We start from the raw sequence: 24,971 nt of genomic DNA, 5'->3' as shown, positions 1-24,971 counted from the left end.
CTGCTTTTTCTGTTGTTCCTATGTGCCTTTGAGGCCCATAGCCCCTATTTGCAAGGGGTGAGCTCCAGGCTCCGCGAAGAGAGCCCAGTGCTCTGGATGACACCCTGACACCATGAACAGGTGTGGGCCACTTTGAAGCTCTCACATTTCTCAGCTTTAATCTTCCCACCAATCCCTCCCTCCCATTTCATCCCTGGCCTATGTATACACACATGTGCATGGCCCTGGAGAGAATTCTCAGCTCTGGAAAGAGCTGAAGGAGAAAGGTTCATTTAAAGCGATAATACCCAGCACATTTTAGTCAAGCAAGCAATAAATGGCTGCCAGGCTTGATTAAACAGGCCAGTGGAGCAGAGGCCCCTAATCAGTCAGGAGTGCGGCATCTGGAAGGCTCTGCTTCCCACCCACAGCCTCACTCCCTCTGAATGTGTGAACAGACCTCGCAGACTCTAGGCTGGGACCAGCCACATCCAGAAGAGTCAATGGCAGCTACAATTTAAGTCAGGCAGCCAGCAATGAGATTTTTTTTTCTGGCTGATTATCACTCGGTCACCTGGCAGGTCAAAGTTTGGACTGTAATTTTGTTTAAGAAATAAAGATATATTAGAGATTTTATTTTGTCAACAAAAGCAAATGTGAGCAAAATTTTAAGTTTTCTAGCAGCCACATTCAAAATTTTGAGAACATGTGAGATTCGTTTTAATAATGTTTTATTTGCCCTCATGCATTTAAATGAGTTAATTGTGTGGTGTATGAGTTAGAGTATCTTAATCAAGCTGTTAAAAACAACAGGAAACAAATGAGCCACGTTTGCAGATGTTTAGCTCTTTGGTAGCCAGTTTCCTGAGCCTAAGAAGATAAGAACCCATTCTGAACTTTGTCCCTTTGAGTTCAAGATGCCAGCATTTTCACCAATGTGATTCTCTTTAAGATTTTGTGGATTTTCTAGGAATCTGATGAGCAGTTCACTCTGTACCCCAGAGTCACATCCATAATTATTTCTGAGTTGGACCTGCATCTAATTCTGGCTGCCTATGTGGATACAAAGGACCATTAGAAGCCCTTGATCCACATGAGAGGATCTACTGGGCACCACCTTCAATACTCTGAGGTCTTAACAAAGATTTTACAATGATTTTTATTATATTCACAAATTTGAAACTGTCGTCACAATCAATTTTAGAACATTCTCATCACCTCAAGAAAAAAATACATGATTGTTACCCCTGTCAACCCCCCCACCCCCTGTCCTTCCCAGCCCTAAGCACTTCTTTTTTTTTTTTTTTATTAAATATATTTTATTGATTTTTTACAGAGAGGAAGGGAGAGAGATAGAGAGCTAGAAATGTCGATGAGAGAGAAACATCAACCAGCTGCCTCTTGCACACCCCCTACCGGGGGTGTGCCCGCAACCAAGGTACATGCCCTTGACCGGAATCGAACCCGGGACTTTTCAGTCCGCAGACCGACGCTCTACCACTGAGCCAAACCGGTTTCAGCCCTAAGCACTTCTTAAGCATCACTTGTTTTCTAGTGTCACAGACCTTAGGTAAAGTTCAACATTGTCAGTCCTTCCTTTTGTTAGATATGAATGAATACAATAGGTTCCTAAAAAACTAAGAGACAAGTATAAAACTCCTGACGAGATGAAGCAGGATGTGATTAACAATCTTTCTGGGACTCTTGTTGGTGTTGTTTCCAAAAAATAAGTTAAATCACATGTTGAAAGGGAACAGCACAGCTCAGTTGTTTTAGAAGTTTGAAGTCTGGGCATCTTGAATAGGATTCCTGAAATGAAAAAGAGAAATATTAATCTAAAAGTTTGAATCACACAATATGGAGCATAAGTCCAATAGATTTCAAAAGTTAGTGGAAGAAAACCTTTTGATTAAGCAGCACTGCTGATTGAAGAGATCAAGACCACCTGCATAAGCATGAGCAAGGACTATTTATTCAGAGCCTGATGTCAGCCACCACTACTTACATCTGGCAGAGTCTGTAGCAAACAGAGCTGGGCGTCTGGTCATGAAGGAAATAGTACTCAGTAGGCACACACAGAGATCTAGGGGGAACAGGAGGTAATTATGACATGAGGTCAGAACCAAGGCCTTGCATGGTTTTGTTGCATATTTGGATCTCTATTAGTCTCTTCTACATGGCAAGTGTTTGGTCCTTTGTTCTAAAATGGCTATGAAAATATGACTTAGAATAACATAGGGTATGATCAGTAGATTGCAATAATTGGAAAGAAGGACTCTGATCAAGTAATTTATCAGTTGATTTGTTTAATATCATCTTTCCATGTAGGTGCAAGTAGAAATGCATTCAGCTATATTTCCTTGTGGTTTCATTGGAAGAGATTGGAATTGCCCAGAGGTTTTATAACGGAGTCCAGTGATGTATGGCATCTCCAGCAGTCAGTTAGACTGAGGGCAGTGGCTACTATTAGAGATAATTTAAAAATGGCATTAACATAAACATATTCTGACTAACAATTATTTAAGGAGGGAGGAGTAAGATAAAAATCACTACTGTTGCTGAAACTGGTTTGGCTCAATGGATAGAGCGTCGGCTTGGGGACTGAAGGGACCCAGGTTTGATTCCAGTCAAGGGCATGTACCTTGGTTGCAGGCATATCCCCAGTAGGGGGTGTGCAAGAGGCAGCTGATCAATGACTCTCTCTCATCAATGTCTCTCTCTATCTCTCTCCCTTCCTCTCTGTACAAAATCAATAAAATATATTTAAAGAAAAAAAAATTACTACGGTATGTTGGTAACAACCAAGGGTCTATAGAAAATGAGAAGAAGAGAAAGAGGTCCTACTCCAACATTTTGGGAAGAAGCTGTCCATTGTCTAAAGTCATCTGCTTGTTCCAAATATCAGTGTAGACACTCAAGACCTCTGAGTGTTCTCAATTTGAAATCCCATGTTGGAGTAGCCTTCCAATGGTGTGGAATTCTAAATTACTTCTTCAGCTGTTAAACATGAATCCAAGCATTGACTCTGTCTGGCATGTCACTGTTGCATTTGTCATTTATAGTACCTGATAAGGTCTTTTCCAATGGAGTCAAGAGCAGCAGTTTTCCTATGATGGCTCTTCCAATAAATGAAATATCCTGTTTGAATATCATGAACAGATAATTTAGGAAAATATATTGGAAAGATACACTAAACCCATTGGTGAAAGAACTGGGTAAAGTACAAAAGTTCCTTGCAATATTTTGCCATGTCACTATGCAGTAGGGCAAGTGTCTGTTATTGGAGTAAAGTCCCCAAATGTGTGGGCCCTCTAGTTACTAATTCATAAAGGAATAACTGATATGTCCCCAAGGGAGTGGCCATAGAAACTGTAAAAGCTAGTGAAAGTGCCTTTGGCCAAGGGAGCTCAGGGCTTTTGAAAGTTTTGCTAATTTGTATTTAAGGATTGCCATTGGTCTTTTCAACTTTTTCAGAAGATCCTCCTATATAATAAAAGGCTAATATGCAAATAGACCAAACTGCAGAACAACCTAACAACCAGTCACTATGATGTGCGCTGACCACCAGGGGGCACATGCAGAACATAGCAGGCAGCAGGTGGCAGAGCTGGAGCATGGTGGGTGTAGGCTGTGGTAGTATGGTGGAGCAGGTGAGTGGGGTTGCGAGACCAAGGCAGAATGCCATTGTTGTCATTGGGGCAAGCCTCTGGTGGCTACTGAAAATTCTTTGCTCCCTTGTTCCCACACGCGTTGGTCCCACCTGGCACTCGCAATTGCTGCCAGCACCAGAGCCGCTGCTTACACCCGCAGCTGGTGCCAGAGCAGCCACATGTGTCTGCTTCTGGCTCGCAGTGCAGTTCCTAATCACCCTGAAGTCTTCTCCACCTCCCCCTGCTCCTGAGGGGTGATCAGGGCAGCAGTCGCATCTGCTGATGGTGCTGGCCTCACTCACACCCACTGCTGGTGCCACCCCAATGTCTCTGCACCATCAGCACGTGGGAGCAGCAGCGGTGGGAGCAGGGCTGCTGGCAAACAGAGTACTGAGGCCGCAGTGGAAGGTGTCAGGTAGGGGTGTGGAATTTGGGCTGAGACCTGCCCCTGTGCCCAAGGCAGCCTCACAGCCCACGGTTCCTTTCAAGGTGCATGAATTCGTGCACTGGGCTCCTAGTAGGTAATAAGGACAGTACAGTTTCTGAGCAGAGAGTAAAGTCTTACAGAATTCTTGTGTAATGTTTTCTGTTGATATAAAAGTTGCGATGCCCCAAGGTAAAACCACAAAATTAAGCAGCTTTTTTAATGGTCATAGGTTTGATGCTTTTTAGTGAGGAAATACTTTAGGCTGCCCTGAAAACAGATATACATTAACTATTGTAAAACATATTCATATCCCATGGAGGGTGGATGAAATCCATCTGAGATGTCATTGAGACCTTCGGTCCTTTTTTGTCCCACCTTTACAGTTTTAAAGGATTAAGTTGCTGACAGGTGATACATGACCTGAAAGTAGCCTCAGCTGTGTTTTTAAGGATTCCTTACCAATGTTGACTTAAAATAACAATCCGTTGAACAAAATAAACTGACAAATAAAATAGAAACAGAGGCCTGGAGACATGAAGCATACTGACAGCTGTCAGAGGGGAGGAAAGAGGGGCGACTGGATGAAAGAAGGAATTCGCCAAAGAACATTGTTTTTAAGAGTAAAGAAGAATATTGGATGCATTTTTCTTCCTCAGAGCACCCTCACTGACAAGAATTGAAGACATTTTTTTGTCTTGGTTTTTCTTTGATAAAATTAGGCCCTTCCCCACCCCCATTTTTCTTTCTGCAATATCTACAAGAGTCCTTATCAATAATGGTGTTTGGGAAGTGGTCTACTCAGCTGTTTGATCTTTTGGGCCATGACTTTATTTTGGATCTTGTCTCATTTTTATTCTGAAACCATTTCAAAATGTATGCCAGATTTTTTGTTGTTGTGTTGTTCAGATAAAGGAGTTATTTTCCATTATAATTTCTTTCTTTGAATTAGATGACCAATATCAGCTTTAGTTCCAATGACAAAATGAGATAAAGGGGCTGCTGTTACATCAGCATTTTCTTCAACTCCCTGGTGTTTTTAGAATATACTCTCTAGTCTGTACTTAACACCTCCTATAGTTTCATCTTTAATCTTTTTTACATGATTTAATTATGGTCCTATTGATTTTTATAAAAATGTTTCAGATGTGGTGTCTAGGATACGTTGCCTTATTTTTAAAGCCATTTTTTTACTCATATTTATTGTGAAAAGAAGGTTGCAGGAGGTCCCTTTCTGGGTAAATCCAATCAGCTTTTACCCACAGAATTTATCATCTGAGGTTGCAACCAACCAACCAACCAACCAACATATGTACAATTTGATACAGATCGAGTAACTATGGGTCATATGCACCCAAAGAATTCTAAATTATTTTATGAATATTTGTTGGTCTGTCTAGGTCTCAAGAAATTTTTATAGCTTTTAATCAGCTTGAGTCTAAGGTTAAAATTTTATCAATTCCTACATACCTAGCACATGAGAAGGATGAATTTTTAGAGACAATTGGCATTGATGAGTTGGGAAAAGGGAAAAGGTCTGGACAAGGGGAAGAGAGGATGGCTGACAGAGATGTGAAAGGAAAGAGATCAGAATTGAAGGGTAAGAGGGGAAAAAAGGCAGATGTAGGGAAGCAGTTGGAGGACAAAGAAGAGGATTTACTAGGAAAATTAGTCTACTTGGTTGTGACTTAAGTTTGTCAAATGGTTTGAAGCTTTGGCCAAATATTCTTTTAGTGGAGCAATTTTTTATTCATATTTTTGTTTGGAGGCCTCTGAATACCCATAAAAAAATGCTGCCCATTTGGACTGAGAAATCTTATTCCCTTTCTTTTATATGGAACCTTTGAAATGAACAATTTGTTAAGTCCAGTGCTCCCTAGGGTACCCACTAAAGGCCTAAATCATAATCACATCATTGGGAAAGATAGATAAAGGAATTAGGACTGTAATGAGAGTAAATATAAAGAGCAACAATTTCCCTAGAAAAGGAGATTTGGATTTACATGAGCCTCTGAGAGCTGGCAATAGTTGGTACAAAGAAAATGCTGTGCATCTCATCTGTCAGGTCCCCAAACTGATGACTGGTTGCCTCCAAACACAGACCCAATAACCTGCACCCCCAGGCAAGTAGAATACCAGAAAGAATGTTCTCTCTGAATGAAAAAATAAAAAATAAAGCTCCAAGGACTAAAACTGGAGATGGAAGAAGAATATCATCAAGTTTTATTAGTGACCTACAACAAAGGTTAACCAAATGGACAGTAATGATAACTACAGAGTCACGGGTCTGCAGACAGCTGTGACAACAGGCTGATAAGGCATATGCCTGTGTTCTACCCAGAGATTCTCCTTCTTATGACAGATAACACTTTCAGACAGCACATTAAAAAAAATGGTAACACCAATACAGCAAAGGGGAATAAAAAGAATTTCTTGATTCTACTAAAAAAAGGGGCGGAGGGGAGGACTGATAACAACAGCTGGGAGCAGATCTGAGAATAAATAACCAACTCAACACTAAGAGAGTGGAGGGTAGATCTGGTGCAGACTTACCACATTGTTGTGGACTTGACAAGAGGTGAACATCAAAGCTCAAGGGCTTCTCTACCTGCATGAAGACAGGAGTCCATGCTCATGGTCAGTGGAAACTGTATCTTAGTGGAACCTCCAAGAAAACTATGGAAATAAATGAAGATCACATCAATGAAAACAAGCAAATGCTATTTACTTAGAGCTTGCTATGGGAAGCGAGTCACCACCATCACTTGAGTTTGGCAGAAACTCAAATGCGTGTAGGGTAGTGAGAAAGATCCAATGCAGGGGCGGGGAACATCAGCCCATGGATTGGATAAGACCCACAAAATCATTTGATTTGGCTCAGCCAAGGCACTAGGGTTGAGTTAATTAAATGTTTGACCAAATATAGCAGGCTGATTTTTAATTTGATAATTTTTTATAGACCACGAATGATGTTGTAAACATCTAAATTGCTCTTGGGGGGGGAAAAAGAAAGAAAGAAAGAAAAAAGGTTTCCCACCCCTGTTCTAGTGGGAAAAAGGAAAAGTTTTAGATGGGCCATAGCTAGAGGCTATTGGTATGAGAAGCTGAAAGCAGGCTAACTAGAAGTGGGCCATCCAATATAATTTGTTAGGAATACATATTTGGCATTCTATGGTCAATCCTAAATTAAAAGTAGGGGGGAAAATTAGGGAAGCTGGCAATTACTGACCAGGACCTGATTTGGGGCTGATGTTGTGGATGGGCTCTTAGACTGCTAGCTATAGATTATGTGTGTCAGAGTTTTATTTGTATATATATAATCTTGTCATTGCCTGTTTGTATATTCAATCTCTCACCGTTCACTGAAGTTTTTGAAGTTATGATGTTGACTGTTTTGGTGATGTGGTCCAAAGAGTTGGTTATGTCTCCAGTCAGGGCATGGGTGATCTGAGAATTTCACCAGACTTTCTCAGTAGTCCAAACAGCAGTTTATCCAATGAAAGAGCTATACCATGAATGATCAGCTGAAATGATGAGTCCTAGTAGTAGGCTTATAACAAGTCCTCAGGCTTGAATTTGCAATGAGTCTTCAGTCTCAGGGGGCAAGGACAGTTACAGGCAATCTTAGAGTCTCAGTAAGAATCTGGCAATCAGATTTTAGTTCTCAGTGACTCCAAGTCAAGAAGAAGGGAGAAAGAATGGAAATATTAGTTTGAAGGCTAAGGTGAGTTTGTAGCTAGATTTGAGGGTTCTGAAAGAGCTGAAAATCTGGTAAGGATTGACAATCTGTGCAAGGTGGGTGAATCCAGTTCAATAACAAACTTTTCCTCAGTGAATGAGAAAGCTTGGTTACTAGATAAGACAAAATCAGTCAAAAGCAATTACAGAAAGGTGCAACATAGCTCAAAGACAATGATGAGGATCAGAATCTGATCATCCAGAAGAGTCAGCTATAGTTTCCCATTGAAACAAAATTTCTCTCCACAGTCTCTCTTCTCCTCTGGTCAAACACAATCTCAAAGAAAAGTTATTATTCTTGAACACAAAACAAGGCTGGTCTTATTACATGTGGCCTACTTATTTGCATAGATGCACCAAGAATGGCAATTTACCACATAGGTTTTAGATTCGCTTTGCTGGAAGTTTTCATAAAGAATCTCAGATTGGACTTTTCAAAGCCTCTTGAGGGCAGGAAGCCAAGCCAAGAATTCACCCCCACTTTTCACCTGCAGCACCCAGTGATTGGATGGGAATTCCTCTCTTCCCGAGGTCCCCAAAGTAGCCTCAGATTATCCTGAGCCTGCCAGAAAGTGACCTTCCTCACTCACCTGGAAGGCTGGGAACTCTAGAAGCCAGGGACCAGGCCAGTCTTCCCAAGAGAGACTTGGTAAGCATTGGCCCCCACCAAGTCAACCTTAGTTCCTAGAAGCATCTGGTCATAGCTGATTAAATGAGCATCATTCTCAGATATGACATTATAGGCAAAGCCTTGGTTGCATAATCAATGTTTCCAATTATGGGCCACTTGTTAACAAGGTGGACGGACTCTTACTGAATCTATGCAGATAACTGTATTGCCATGAACTTAAGAGTACTCAATAGGAGTTTCAGAATTGTGAAAAGGTGAATCAGGGTAGAACAGATAAATGTTTCATTTCTGTTTGTTTACAAGAGCACAGTCTACTAAATTGTTATGAGTGATAGATAGCTTAATAGAAAGTGGTTCCTTATACCCAGAGAATAGAACATTAGAGCATCAGCACTATTCCAAACCAAGCCCATATCCATCCATCAGCAGTTCATTCAGTCCTATGCCATCACACCTATCTCACTCTAACTTGGATTAGCAGTCTCATAAATCCATCTTCTTCTCAACTTAGGTTCTGGAAGTCGTGACCGAGTCCACGAATAACCAAAGTTATTTAAGCAATGCCATCAGGAGCCTGTGTGTAAGAGTAGCTGGCATAGTTCTTTCCCATGGGTCTCTGTGACTGTTCTTTTTGGCTGAAGACAAAGCATTGAGGCAGGTAGCTGATCATTTCTCTTTATAAGAGCACCATCTACTAAATTGTTATGAGTGATAGACAGCTTCACAGAAAGCAGTTCCTCATATCCAGAAAATAGAACATTAATGCATCAGCGATATTACAAATGAAGTTCATATTCATCCAGTTTATTCAGTCCATTCAGTCCTAGGCAATCATTTTTTCTTCCACTTGAGCTTGAGTCAATAGTCCAATGAATGCATTTGCTTTCCAGTAGAGGCCTGTAGTTCCTGACTTGATCCACTGGTGTGATTTTATAGTTGCTTAGACAATGCCATCAGAAGCCTGTACCCAAGAGTTCTTAGCATGGTCCTTTTTCAGCAGGTTCTAAGACAGTCTTTCTTTGTTGAAGATGGAACCTTCTGTCCTATAGCTAATTGCATTTGATTTCTTGGAAACATCAGGAGTAAAAAAAAAAAAACACACAAACAAAACTATCTATAGATGTCAGAGGCTAAAAATGGCTATTATTTACTTATTGATGTTTTTCAAAAGGGAATAATCTAAAGAGGGTTTGTTACAATAATGCAATTAATAAGCATATCTGGTGGTTTCCATGGCATGCAAAACAAAGTCAGTCCAAAACAATGTTATACAAAATATCTATAAACACAACATCAAGTCTATTTTTTAAAAAAATTTGGATATTATATCCAGTTTATGAAAATGGAAAAGCATCATCTTCACAGAGAAAACATTTTCAGATATAAACATATAAAAATCCTGAGACATTGGATGCCACCTACAACTAGCACATCGTTAGAATATGAAAAGACTATCAAGATTATCAAGTAAATAGATTCAGCACATCTGGAATTGGTTTTAAACATCAATCTACACTAATAAAAGAGTAAAGGTGGTGCCGGCAGCCAGGGGAAGGAAGGCCCATACTTGCACACATCTTTGTGCATCGGGCCTCTAGAAGATTAATAAAACTCCACAGATAAGAGTTGTGAGTTACAAATAGAAAACTACTAGCCTGCAATATATCAGATTCAAATTAAAGAAGTTACAACCAAGTTAATGTTTTCAATAGTAATTGAAACTATGACTAATAGCACTATGCTGCTTTTGTCGTATGGGCAAAGCAACACAAGGACTTGGATAAATAGAAACAAATCATTTACAGCAAAAACATTGACAATTCTCTGGAACTTTCTGTGAATAAACTTTCTGTGAATATAGAATACAAGTGTTTAAATATTAATGTTAATAACATTTTACCCACACAAATTTAACCGAGGAAAGTCTAAGTGTTTCTTCAGATCTGACAGTATTTTTAATGTAACTCGTCATTGGTAACATATCAAATAGCCCTAAGTATTTCAAATTTTTCTCTTTTCACAAGGGGAAAGAAAAAATTGTGATGATTTTCCAGGATATCTCTTGGGAACCACAAAGACAATTTTAGGTGCTGACAAGGCTAACCAAAATTTGAGCTTGACACAACATTAAGGGGCCTTCAATTCTATGGAAACTTCCTGTACTTGTTTGTTTCATCTTAGGTGCAGACCTGGCCCCTGTGCCTGACCACAACCAACATTTCCATTTCCTGTCTTGACTTTTTGCTAGAATACTTGATGAAGCTTGTTACGTTTCAAAAACCCCCTCCCACCACCATCTTCACCACCGCCCTCCCACCTACGTTCTACAGCTATCTCTGCATTTAAAAGCTTGGTCCACTCATCTCTTCCCTGAGATATTTCTGGCTTAGTCTTTGAGCATCTTTCTATTATAATACTCTTCTGCTCCCACTGCAGTATCATCTTAATGAAGACTTTCATGCTAACATCCAGATTGTATTTTGTCTTTGACAGTAATGATGCCGTGACTCTGATGGAGTATTGACTACCCCTCGAACCCTGGTATTTTTTTCACTCAATGCTGTTTTGTTAGACTCTGTCTTTTCCTGGCTGGGACATCGGGATCAATAATGGTAAGTGAGACCTCCTAACCCAGTGTTCCAAATGTTTGTCTGTTGTAGCATGGTAAAGACTTGACTTTATTTTCCCTTTATTTTTGTCTTTTTTCTTCTCTTTTTCTGTCTTCTTATTCTGCAGCTTTTTTGAGTGTGTTTAAAGCCCCTGATTCTCTCCCTGGAAATTATACCTGGGCTAATGTCCAAAGGCCTTAGTACCAACAGATGTTATCATGGGAGATTACCAGTCTAATTGTTGTCCCTTAGATCTCTTCATTGTAGGGTATGTCCTACATCATTATGGTACTAATTCCACCCATCATTGTAGTACTAATTCTTTAAAAAAAAAAAAAAAAAAAAAAAAAAAAAAAAAAAAAAAAAGAAAGGAAAAATTTTAGTAATGACTATTTAGAATTTCAATGGCCTTTTGAGGAACTTTTTATCTCCTCTGTTGCTTTCCTGGATTTTAGACCATTTGAGTTCATTCTGATCAGAGCTCTAGAATCCCCTGATTCCAAATCTCACCCTAACAATGAACTGCTTTTATTGTTTGGTAGAAAGAAACAGAAAAATATCTCTCCCACAAAAATGTTTCAGAGATGATTGTTTCTCTCAAAGAGCATCCTTCCTCAACAACTTCTAAAACATCTCTTCACATCACTCATCCTTCCAACTTCTCCTTTCTCCTTCTTCCTACCCTTAATCTCCCTTGAACCCTTTGGCCTCTGCCTTCACCACCTCTATACCTCTCCCCCCCCATTCTGTCCACCCTTGCCAGACTTTTCCTTTCTCACTCAAACCCTTCAACCTCCCTATAGTCATTGGAGACTTAAGTCCCTCTAACACTGCTGGGCTCCAGTGGAGCTCAGAGACATAAAGAGCAACAGCCTGAAAACGCTAATAGGAAACAGGCTGGGTAATTTTTACACTCAAATTGACTTTGGGACCCCAGCTGGCTGCGTGGTCTCTCCTCTATTCCTCTCCCAAAAACTAGTCCACAGTCTCCATAGGAAGGTCTGCTCCACAAACTCTGGTAAAGATGCTTTAGCCCTCATATTGAGCAAGTTATTTCAATTTGCCCCATATGCCAGAGATATAGTCATTGTAAAAATGTAAAAACAAACAAACAAACAAACAAACAAAACACACACACAAAAAAACACCCAAATGTAAAAATGAGGAAAGAATGCAAGTCAGCTCTTTTACATGAGACAGTGAGTTTTGTATTTTGGGGTTTATGCTTAAACCATGGCTAAATGTTTAAAATTAAAAAACTAAAGCTGTAAGTTACCTGTCTGTGTTCTATATGTGTGTGCATGTAAGTATGTACATATGAATGTATGTGTAATATTTTCCTATTTACAAATTGCATTACCACATTAAACTACAAAATTATTTTTAAAAGCTTCTTTTTTATTGGCTAACAGATAAATAAAAGGCTACAATTTTTACTATTCTGAAATTCTCAGAGGCTAAGTAAATTAAATTTCTAATATACACTATATGTGTGTGGGGTATTCTTATATAAATGTCCCAAAATGTTTTAAAAATTCAAGCTCACATGATATAAGTACATCTTTGGCAAATGAGAGTAGTTTGATGTTCTTGGTTTAAAAAATACATTTAGGTCTTGTGAGTTAACAATCTTCCAAAAATAAGTTTTTATTCTAATCAGATATGTTTTTCTTAAACTTATACAGCTTTATTAAACCACTTTGTTTTATAACCTAGATATAGTACTGCTTTATTCTAATTATATGCTTGGTAAAATTATGGCATATTATGTTTCAGGATTATTACATCTGACTTTTAAAGGATATGTTCCTCCATATTCATAAATTGGATATAATATCCACTATTCTTTGAAAATGAAATAAACCATCATGTTTATGCTTTTTTAAAAAAAAAAACTTTTGGACTAACCTAAGTATCACATAGGCAAATTTTCTTACCAATTATATTTTTTACAGTGAACTCTCATCACCTTTTCCCTTTTGAAAACTATTGAAAATATTAAGCACGAGCATTTTAAGTCTTTTATCAAATACAGATAGTTTTGTGTTTTACTCGGATGCTTTCCAAAGCATACAGATTAGCTACCTGCTTGAGTTCCTTATCTTCAGCCAAAAAGAACAGTCACAGAGACCCATGGGAAAGAACTATGCCAGCTACTCTTACACACAGGCTCCTGATGGCATTGCTTAAATAACTTTGGTTATTCGTGGACTCGGTCATGATTTCCAGAACCTTAGTTGAGAAGAAGATGGATTTATGAGACTGCTAATCCAAGTTAGAGTGAGACAGGTGTGATGGCATAGGACTGAATGAACTGCTCATGGATGGATATGGGCTTGGTTTGGAATAGTGCTGATGCTCTAATGTTCTATTCTCTGGGTATAAGGAACCACTTTCTATTAAGCTATCTATCACTCATAACAATTTAGTAGACTGTGCTCTTGTAAACAAACAGAAATGAAACATTTATCTGTTCTACCCTGATTCACCTTTTCACAATTCTGAAACTCCTATTGAGTACTCTTAAGTTCATGGCAATACAGTTATCTGCATAGATTCAGTAAGAGTCCGTCCACCTTGTTAACAAGTGGCCCATAATTGGAAACATTGATTATGCAACCAAGGCTTTGCCTATAATGTCATATTTGAGAATGATGCTCATTTAATCAGCTATGACCAGATGCTTCTAGGAACTAAGGTTGACTTGGTGGGGGCCAATGCTTACCAAGTCTCTCTTGGGAAGACTGGCCTGGTCCCTGGCTTCATAGAGTTCCCAGCCTTCCAGGTGAGTGAGGAAGGTCACTTTCTGGCAGGCTCAGGATAATCTGAGGCTACTTTGGGGACCTCGGGAAGAGAGGAATTCCCATCCAATCACTGGGTGCTGCAGGTGAAAAGTGGGGGTGAATTCTTGGCTTGGCTTCCTGCCCTCAAGAGGCTTTGAAAAGTCCAATCTGAGATTCTTTATGAAAACTTCCAGCAAAGCGAATCTAAAACCTATGTGGTAAATTGCCATTCTTGGTGCATCTATGCAAATAACTAGGCCACATGTAATAAGACCAGCCTTGTTTTGTGATCAAGAATAATAACTTTTCTTTGAGATTGTGTTTGACCAGAGGGGAAGAGAGACTGTGGAGAGAAATTTTGCTTCAATGGGAAACTATAGCTGACTCTTCTGCATGATCAGATTTTGATCCTCATCATTGTCTTTGAGCTATGTTGCACCTTTCTGTAAATTTCAGATAATGGATTGATATACAAACTCTGTCTTGTCTGGTAGATACTTGACTGGCTTCCTATCCACTGTGGATAAAGTAGTTTTGATACCTATTCAAAAATTGGATTTGGATCTGTTTATATGGTACACTTTGTGAACTTAGCAAATCTTTCTATTTCCTTCAATATCTGGCTACAACCTTCCAAATTAATCTACCTTTTCTCACTTTCTCTTGACTTTAAGTCACTGAGATCTAAACTCTGACTGCCCATATCCTTACTGGGAGTCTAGATTGCTTTGTGGCAGGCCTTTTCCTCCAGGATTTAAGAAAACACTGCAGGCTAAAGCCTGACCACTTGTTATAAACCTGGGACTCATCACTGCAGTAGACCATGTATGGGCCGATTTCTCCCCTGAAAAGCTGCCGTCTGAGTCACTAAGGAATTCTGGAGAAATGCTCAGACCATGTTTACCTGCATCAGAGTAGTAATTTAGATGCTGGACAACATCCTAATATGATTTACAAAGCTGTGCTTCATAAGTAAATGGTTTCATTCACTTTGCTCTTGAAATTCATTGGTTCAACTTCTGGCTCTTTATTCCTTCCCTTTGTGTTAACATTTCTCTTTTTCATTTTAGGGATCCCACTCTTAAGATGCCTGACCTAACCGACACTGAAATGACTGGCCTTTGAGAACAACCAAAACAAATGTTTCCACCAATTCTCTAGGGACATCACTGAGAAAATGCTGACTCTGAGGACCATTGCACTCAGCCATCCTGTGTTTGAAATATTTCTTATCCCTGTTTTATTCAAGGACAGTTTCTCTGAGCCTGCCTTGAACAAGAAGAGGGACTAGCAAAGCTGATTACACATCAGTAGGTTGCTTTGCTGAGGAGCACTAGGCCCTCAACTCCAGGCAAACTTCCTGCACTTAAGCTTGTTTTCTCCATATCAGTTGCAGAATCCTAACCCCATGAACTTAATCACATATCAACTTTGCTGCGTCAACTTTTCTCTAGTACATTATGTGATGAAGTTAAGTCTAAGGGCTCCTCCCACACACCAGCTTCAGCATTGCATCTCTCTTCTACTTTCCATGGGCACCTATCAATCTACTGCAGGCCTCTGCCTATAAAAGCTTGGCTTACACACATCTTGCCTGAAATTTCTCTGGCTTAGGCTTTGAGTATCTCCTTGTTGCAAAGCTTTTGCTTAATATTGTCTTTCTTTACTCAAGTATAGATTTACATTGTTTTCCTTGTCAACCCAAAAGATATCATTTAGGATTTGATTTTTGGGAGGTGAAGCATAAAAAGTTGTCCAGAAGTTTGAATAGTAGACTCTGTCGGATCATGGATTACTTAGAAACTCTATTTATCTATTTACCCCAAATAATAATACAAATTTTTAAAAGTAGACATAGGCCATACCATGATTATGAAGAACTTCAGCTCTTTAAGTAAAAAACCTTGTCTCATTAATTATCAAGGATGTGATAAAGTCAACACAAAATCTAGGAAAGTACTCTGAGAAGACCCCTACTAGCTGTATTCTAAGTAGATTACTGAAAATGTAAAGAAATATAATTTAAGAAAAAAATTGTCATTTTTAAGAAAGAAAATCCAATTTTAGTTTTTAAACTAAAGCTATTATTTAAAATCTTATACATAAACTCATCAAACTTAACACAGGCTTGAATATAAGAAATCAAACTTCCTTTCCATGAATCAGCTACAACTTTCTCCGTCCAGGCTTTTTTTTCTTTTTTTTTTTTTTAAATATACTGTTCTCTCATCTAGAACACCTAGTCATTTTAATTCAGAATAAAATTATTATACTCTCATCATCTTTCACAAAAGACATTCTGCCCACTTGGCATGGGAAGTTTTCTTTCTCTGCTACTACTGCTCCTATTCACATATGTTTGTAATAATTTTATAACTACAGTCACTTCAATTGCACAGAGAAAACCACTAGGCAGTGCAAGAAAAAAGTTATGCACTGGATACTTGTTGAAATAGCAAAACAGATCTTATTAGACCTCCTGCACTAAGGAGAGGAGACTTTAGTCCAGAACTGAGCTCAATTTCCAATTCGGCAAAGATGGCAGGACATGCAGAGCCAAGGGACGGAGTGAGGAAGCAGTAGATAGAAAATTACCAAGAGGAACTTGATTAGATAACAAGGGCAGGGGAATTCTTTCTAAACTGGCTTAACAGAATTTTTACAGGCCATGGTCTTAGACATTCAAGGCCGGGGATGGGATGAGGGGTTTGATCAGATATTGGGGGGTTGGGGAGGGAACGCTTCTTAAGATTCTTTGCTAAAAATGGATTTAGTAGCCCAAGGTAGAGGTCTAGTCTACAAGAAGACTCATAAGAGCCTGACTAAAGTTTGGTCAAGGGTAAGGTGACCAGACGTCCTGCTTTTGGCGGGACAGTCCTGATCTTTAACAATTTGTCCCGTGTCCCGCGGCATTTTTAAAAAGTCCCAATTTTTGGAAAATCGGGACTTTTTTAAAACGCCGCAGGATGCGGGACAAATTGCCAAAAACGGGATGTCTGGTCACCTTAGTCAAGGGGGAAATCTCTGTAGATAATTTTAAACTATCTTCATACATCAGTATTTTCTAGTAGACTAGTAGAGCTTATAAATATATTTATCATAGCTTTCTATAGCTATAAATAACTTCTTAATGTGGCCAAAATAACATGTGCCTTAACTGACCCAAATATATAACCTCTCTATAGTACATAAAAGTCAGAGCAAAAAGTATGAAAAAAAATTATATTTTATAATTAATGCTTCAGCATTTTATCTTATTTAGATATGTTCTGGGTATCTGATGAGTTAATTAACTCAATTTAGCCATCAGTCCAAAGTTTTAAGTTATCAAAGGATTTTTGAAACTATCTTCAAGCTGATATACTATAGAATATAATTACATTTTAAGTAAAATTTGTCAGAATAATGAATTAACTTGACAAAATACAAATTTCCTTTTTTTATAATCTTAAAATATAATACCTGAAAGGATAGCTTATTAAATCAGCAAATCTTTATAAGTTGAGGAAGAATCAAAATACAGGGTGTTCCAAAATATGGTTACACACTTTTAATGATTATTAATTGATTTATTATTAATCGGTGTTTATTAATAAGTATTAATTAATTAGTTGTTAATACTATTGATTGATATTTATTTATAATTATCAATTAATAGGTAATATTATTAATTCCAATAGGTTAGACCTGAAAATAAACATTGGAATTAATAGTTATTCAAAGGGTGTGTACATTTTGGGGGATACTCTACATATGTTTGTATTATACCCAATGATCATAACTCAGAAGATATAGCTGCTTTTCCAATTAAACCAACTAAAGGCCTAGTGCATGAAATTCATGCACTTGGGGGGTCCCTTAGCCCAGCCTGTGCCCTCTTGCAGTCTGGGAGCCCTCAGGGGATATCAGACTGATGGCTTAGGCCCACTTCAGTCAGATGTCTTTATTGCTGCTGTAGAGATGGGATAGGCTTTGCCACCACTGCTGCATTCACCAGCTCTGAGCCTGGCTTGTGGCTGAGTGGCGCTCCCCCTGTAGGAGTATACTAACTACCAGGGGGCAGCTCCTGTGTTGAGCCTCTGCCCCCTGGTGGTCAGTGTTGAGCCTCTGCCCCCTGGTGGTCAGTGCCATAGCAACTGGTTGTTCCACTGTTTGGTCTATTTGCATATTAGCCTTTTATTATATAGGATAATATTAAATTAATCTCATTTGCCAAAGTTGACCTCTATTATGTAAACTTTAACTTTAGAATTTTTAAGTTAGTGCCTATAAGAATAGTTTTGACACATTAAAAGTACTAGAAATTTAATTTTATTAATATCTGGGAATTTTAGGAATATCCCATTTGTATAAAGCCTTACTTAATTAATCAGAATAGTGCTCTATAAAAATTTTTTATACATTTACACAATGGAATACTATACAGCCATAAAAAGAAGGAACTCTTACACTTTGAAACAGCATGAATGGACCTGAGAATATGAAATAAATGAAATAACTAGTCAAAGAAAGACAAATACCATATGATTTCATTTATATGTGTAATCTAATGAATAAAATAAACTGACATGCAAAATAGAAACAGACTCATAAATACAGAGTACAGACTGACAGCTGTCAGAAGGGAGCTGGAGGGGTAATGGGTGATAAAGGTGTAGAAATTAAGAAAAAACACAAAACACAAAATCCATAGATAGATAATGATCATTACCAGAGAGAAATGGGGGTGAGGAGAGGTAGGAGAGAGTAAAATGGGTAATAAATGGTGATGGAAAGAGACATGACCTGTGGCTGTGACCACACAATACAGTAACAGAAGATGTATTATAGAATTGTACCACTAAGGCTATATAATTCTATTAAGCAACATAATCCCAATAAATTCAATTAAAATTATAATCTAATCTAACTCCTAAAACTAGGAAAATAGTACATACCCAAGACTCATACATATACATCCAGACATAGAGAACTTACGGCTTCAATGCTAAAGTTTTAGGCATAAATCCAGAAATACAAAATTTGCTTTTCATATAAAGAGTTCTTGTCTTCCCAGTGGTTACACATTCTTAATTGATTTGAGTTCAAAATAGGGGGGAAAAAATAAAAAAGAGAAAAAAGTAACAAACTTGATTTTCTGACATGTTTTGTCCAATAGAGATACAATACTTGTAAATCACTTAATTCTTTATAGAGGTTGCCAAATGATCATACTATCAAATAAAAAACACAGCAAATCTAGTACCAAAAATCAACTAAGTATTCCCAGAAAGTCAAAATCAAATCCTTACCATGCTACCAACAGACAAGAGACTGGAACATAGGACCAGGGTCAGAATTCACCTTTACATCCCTAGGTTGCTGTCCGGAATGGAGCACAAAAGGCTCCAAGTGGCCTTATTTCTTGGCAGGAGTAGACTAGAATCTGAAGGCAAGTTATGATCCTGAGTCAAGGCACCAAACTGTCAAAGACAAAAAACAGACAAGTTAGGAGATTAATATTATCGAGACTGTCGCTGTAGGGAGCTCACCCACAATCTGAAGTTCTTCAGATTGGTCTCGGCTTTTATAGGAAAAAGTGATGAAAGATGACGCAAATTGTGGTGTACTGTGTGATTAAACTGGAAACAGCATTAGTCATCTAGGAAGGAAGTGGTTTTTTGAGCTAGCTTAAGCTTATGAAATTTCAATTGCAGATAGTCAGGCATGCAATAAAGAACAGGAAGCTGAAGTGTCTGTTTTTTGCCTTATTAGGAGATTCAGGCAAGGGGGAAGTTACTGTCACATGAGAACAAAGATCGTTTAGGAAAGAGTTTAAAGCAGAAGTGACAACAAAAATGATGATCTCATCTAGGCTAGTGTCTAGACCAAGCATGTCAAACTTCTGGCCCTCAGGCTGCATGCAGTCTACAACAAATATTTTTGTGGTTCAGCCAATGTAACAGTATGTAGGAAATCCTATGTAATAAAAGAGTAATATGCAAGTTGACCTATTTCTGCTACATCCATAAGCCACGCCCACCAGCCAATCAGGAGCAAATATGTAAATAAATCCAACCAAGATGGCTGAGGCCTCTGTGAGCAGGAGAGAGGCTTAGGTTTCCCTGGGAATGGAGGAAGCCAAGCTTTCCCTCTGCCCTTGAGGGCCCAGGCCTCCACTTAAAACTACAAAGTTTCAATTGTAGAACATAAATAAATATCAGATACTAGGGCCTCCTCTTGGGTCACTAGGGGGTGTGGCTGGCCTTCAAACCACCACAGGCCCCTCACCCAGGCCGCACCATGCCCCAAGGGATCCCACACCCTGATCTGGGACACCCTTCAGGGCAAACCAGCTGGCCCCACCCATGCACCAGGCTTCTATCCTATCTAATAAAAGAATAATATGCAGATTGACCATAACTTCAACACACAAGATGGCTGCCCCCATGTGGTCAAAGATCCTGTCCCCATGTGGACACAAGATGGCCAGCAGAGGAGGGCAGTTGGAAAGGACCAGGCCTACAAGGGAGGGAAGTTGTGGGTGATCAGGCCAGCAGGGGAGGGCAATTAGGAGGGACCAGGTCTGCAAGGGAGGGAAGTTGGGGGCGACCAGGCCTGCAGGGAAGGGCAGTTGGGAAGGGACCCAGGCTTGCAGGGAAGAGCAGTTGGAGGGGACTAGACCTGCAAGGGAGGACAGTTAAGGGCAAATAGTCTGGCAGGGGATCAGTTAGGCATCAATCAGGCTGGCAGGGGAGTGGTTAGGGGATGATCAGGCTGGCAGGCAGAAGCAGTTAGGGGCAATCTGGAAGGCAGGCAAGGCAAGTGAACAGTTGGGAGCCAGCAGTCCTGGATTGTGAGAGGGATGTCTGACTGCCCATTTAGGCCTGATCCCAGTGGGGTCCCAAATTGGAGAGGGTGCAGGCTGAATTGAGGGACACGCCCCCTCCCTGTGCATGAATTTTGTGCACTGGGCCTCTAGTGTTTTAATAAAAATTTCATAACTTAATTTTTACACTATCCTGTTACACATAACTGGTGGCCTGGTGCACAGACTCGTGCACATTGAAAGGAAATTAATTAGAAGAAAGATTCACCCAGTAATTATGATACAGCTGAGAGCTGATACTGCTATGTTGTAAGGACTAAGAGCTCATAGAGAGCTCAGATATAACTACCATGTTAACCAGCCAGAGACTACTCCGAGGTAGTCACTATGTGAGACTACAGAGACCAACCTGTGAGCTGGGCAGAGCAGACAGGAGAAGCTGCTGAGCCAGAGAGCTCATATACTGTTATGATGTTGGGTAGTGAGGCTAGGAGCAGCATGCAGTGGCTCAGATACTAACCATGGGTACAGAGACTATTACTAATTCTTTATAAAGATGTATATTGTTCACCAGCCAGAGTGTGGCTACCTTTATGGAACACCACTGTAAAGAACTGTTTTGTCTGATGGCTATATGGCCACTGGCTTCTGCACTAAAGACTCATTCTTATACACCCACAACCTCTCATGGCATCTTTGTCTAAGACCCGGTGACCAAGGAGGTCCAGCCCATGGCTCAACAGTTACTGTAGCAAGTAGGGTTCAAGAAGGAACCTACTCTGGGAAGAATTTAGAACAATATGTGAAATCTGAACGACTCAGAGCAACAGTGCTGAGCAGTGTCCTTGATGGCTCTGAGAGAGCATTGAACTTTCATTGTTTTATATTTTGTTCCTAAAAGTAGTCACTACTATAGCTTTCAAAGAGTAGAAAATATGTCACCTTCATCTTCATTTCCATAGTTCCCAGGCCACTGTTCTATGTGCTTTAAATGTGTTAACTCACTTAATCTTCACAATACATAAGGGAGGTTTTACTTTTAGCCTCAGTTATTTCATAGGTAAGGAGGTTACTGGCCCCAATCATGATTATATTCATGATGTCAGGTGGATGTGAAACTAGGTAGTCTGGCTCCAGAATCTATACTTTAAACGTCTGTACTGTACAAGAAAATAATTTAATTTTCTTCTTAACTCTAGGTTTAGTTTCAGAATAGATTTATATATTTTTAATTTCCTTTTTCTCTTTTTAAAAAAAATATGTTTTATTTATTTCAGAGAAAATGGGAGAGGGAGAGAGAAATAGAAACATCAATGATGAGAGAGAATCATTGATCAGCTGTCTCATGCATGTCCTCCACCAGTCATCAAGCCCACACACTGAGCATGTGCCCTGACAGGGAATCAAGCCATTACCTCCTGGTTCATAGGTTGATGCTCAACCACTGGGCCATGCTGGTTGGACATCTCCTCTTTCTCTTGATTCTTTAATTATTGCTTGTTTTCTGTGACCTATATTTATTTTTGTGAAATAAAATAATTTTATTGCACTCTAAAATTTTTAGATATTAAATCTCATATGCATTAATATTAATGTATCACTGTTATTATGAGCAACATTGGAAGAGAAAAGTTTCCTTTAATTTTCAAGTTTTACAATCTTAAATGTGAAGATTAGCCTCCCCAAAAATGCCACTTTGGAAAAAAAAATACTTTCAAATGAAGCAATTAAAAAGGAACTGACAAAAAAAAATGCCTCTGACTTCCCCTATTTGCCTCAAAGCAGAACATAAATTGACGAGAGTGTCCCATTTCCCCTCTCTAAGAAGGATAAAAGTTCATCACCACAGACAGCGTTAGGCCTTTATCAGCCTTCAGGTGGCACCAGGAAAATCTACATGACAAACTATTAACCAGCCATCATCTACTACCCTGTTTCCCCGAAAATAAGATAGTGTCTTATATTAATTTTTTCTCCCAAAGTTGCGCTAGGTCTTATTTTCAGATGATGTCTTATCTTTCCATGCACTAGGTCTTATTTTCGGAGTATGTCTTATTTTCGGGGAAGCACGGTATTAGCTGCGGTGAGGAAAAAACAACTTTTCTGAGTTGCTGCCTAGGCATTTTACAGTAGGACAGGTGCTCACATTGAGTCTGGACACTCAGACAGGGACCTGAGCTTAGGATTCTAAGTTGTTCTTTGCTTCTTCCAGAGCCCCTTTTAAAATAACCATAGAGTTGAGCTGCCAGAGTTAGTGACCTCCACCCCAACCACCTTGTCAGTACATAGTGAATGCTTGCTACCCTGCTCTGATCTCCTCCTAGCTTCTGGCCTGGGACAGAGGACTACTCATTGAGCTATCCAATCCCCCAACTCTATTTCTGGGGTCTGAAGTAATAAATCTTGTGACTCTACTTCCTGTGGTTGGGTATATTGGGACCGCACCTTCAATCAAAATACCCCCCAGGGTCAGGGTTTCACTTCCCCAAAGTGAGAGCTTGGATGCATAGGGAGTCACCTGCTGACTGGTATAGGGGGCTTGTGCCCCCTCATTCAGCAGTCCATAATCTTCATATTCTTTTATTGTATACACACACACACACACGACATATATTGTATACATACACAATTTTTAAAAATTATTATGTATTGATTTTAGAGAGAGAGAAGAAAGGAGAGAGAGGGAGGACAAGGAAAAAAAAGAGAGAGAGAGAACATCCATTTGTTGTTCCACCTATTTATACATTCATTGGTTGCTTCTTGTGTGTGCCCTGACTGGGGATCAAACCTGCAACCTTGGCATATCAGGATGATGCTCTAACCAACTGAGCTACCAGGCCAGGGCCAATCTGCATATTCTTAATTTAATACACCAGCTATTAATAAAATCCCCAAACACAGTTTCCTTTATATTTGCCTTCACATAGGTCACTCTCCCTGAAGACCTAAAGTTGTTTCCTTGGTCTTGTCACTTCTCTAAACATTTATTGTTTCCTTGCTTAGCAAGTTCTAACCAACCTTTGAGCTACTCATCCCTGAGTTCCTCCTATGTATTTATGAGAGGTCCATGCCAACAGACTTCTGTTTGTTTTCTCTCGTTGATCTGTCGTTGTTACAGAGCCCTAGCCAAAACCTAAAACAGGTGAAGGAAGAGATTTTTTTCCCCTTTCCTGCATATTCAAGGACATAATCCTACACAGGTTCCAGAGGAAGTAAGTAATATTAAAGATACCAGAATGTGAAAGACTTCACATGTTGCCTCTGAGACCTGCAGAAGTCAAGGGTTTAGGTGAAAAGCAGCACACATCTAAGATAAACAAAACAGTTATGCTGAGCATGGGGCTCCAAATGTGCTCATTTTAGCCTCACAGGACACAAGAAACAGATATAATATGTAGGATTTTAAAAGACTGTAGCTGAGTCCCTCACATTAAAAAAAAAAATAGAAATAACTAAAGATTCAAGAATAAAACTAAGTGAAATATATTTTAAATAAACACTATTTTTTTTTAAAGGAAGCAGTAAAATATCTGAAGAAAGTAGTCAATTAGGCATTTCATTATGAAAATCTTGAGGTATAACCAAAGAATGAAGAAATTTCTGACAATCAGAACACGACCCCTAGAGATTTATATCAAGAAATAAAGGAGAGCAAGCCTAAGATATAAACACACTCACTTTTTAATGTGACTTTTATCATTTACTTAAAATTTTGCCATCAAGAAATATAAAGTGAACTGCCAGAGCCATTGTTTTTCAGCAATTGTTTTGTGATCCATGGAATGGAGTAGAATAGAATAGAATGGAGTACAATACAATATAATACAAGCATACAGTGTGAATTAGGGTAAAATAATATACAAGATAAAGGTAGATAACAGATAGATAGATGATAGATAGATAGATAGATAGATATGCCAATATATCAAAAATTTTTAATAAGTTTATGTTTAAAAAGATTAGTCACAATATTCCCTCAGAATGTTTAAATTTGGAAAAGTACTACGTCAAATCCATCCACAAACCAAAGCAGGCCTGCAAATTTTTTATTATCCACCTATGACAAGATGAGTATGGAAATTGAGAACAAGTCTTGAGAAACTTTTATAGGAGTCTGACAAGGAAATTGCATGTCTGTTCTATCTAATAATTTTTTTAAAAGTTTAGAATATCACTTTCTGCCTTTTTGTAATTTTTCTAGTAATTCATTTTATTATGTTTTATAAAAGAAATCAGCAGACTATGATGGATTAGAAATTTAAAGAATAAAACTGTCCCTTTTCCAGAAGTAGTCTGGACAGCAAGTAATAGAATTATATTTGGCCAACGCGGATTCTCTGGATTCTTTA

At 38.9% G+C, this 24,971-nt stretch overlaps 1 long non-coding RNA gene across 1 annotated transcript; it reads left to right on the top strand.

Annotated features, from left to right (window-relative positions):
• Nucleotides 1-10,744: 10,744 nt before the first annotated feature.
• Nucleotides 10,745-17,043, top strand: LOC118718427. Its single transcript, XR_004987811.2, has 3 exons — nucleotides 10,745-11,034; nucleotides 14,885-16,653; nucleotides 16,829-17,043. It is a non-coding gene; the product is annotated as an uncharacterized LOC118718427 (long non-coding RNA).
• Nucleotides 17,044-24,971: the final 7,928 nt, after the last annotated feature.

This window comes from Pipistrellus kuhlii, unplaced genomic scaffold (genome assembly GCF_014108245.1).
Source record: "Pipistrellus kuhlii isolate mPipKuh1 unplaced genomic scaffold, mPipKuh1.p scaffold_m20_p_14, whole genome shotgun sequence".
Classification (NCBI taxonomy): domain Eukaryota; kingdom Metazoa; phylum Chordata; class Mammalia; order Chiroptera; family Vespertilionidae; genus Pipistrellus; species Pipistrellus kuhlii.
This window is presented reverse-complemented; position numbering and strand designations above follow the sequence as displayed.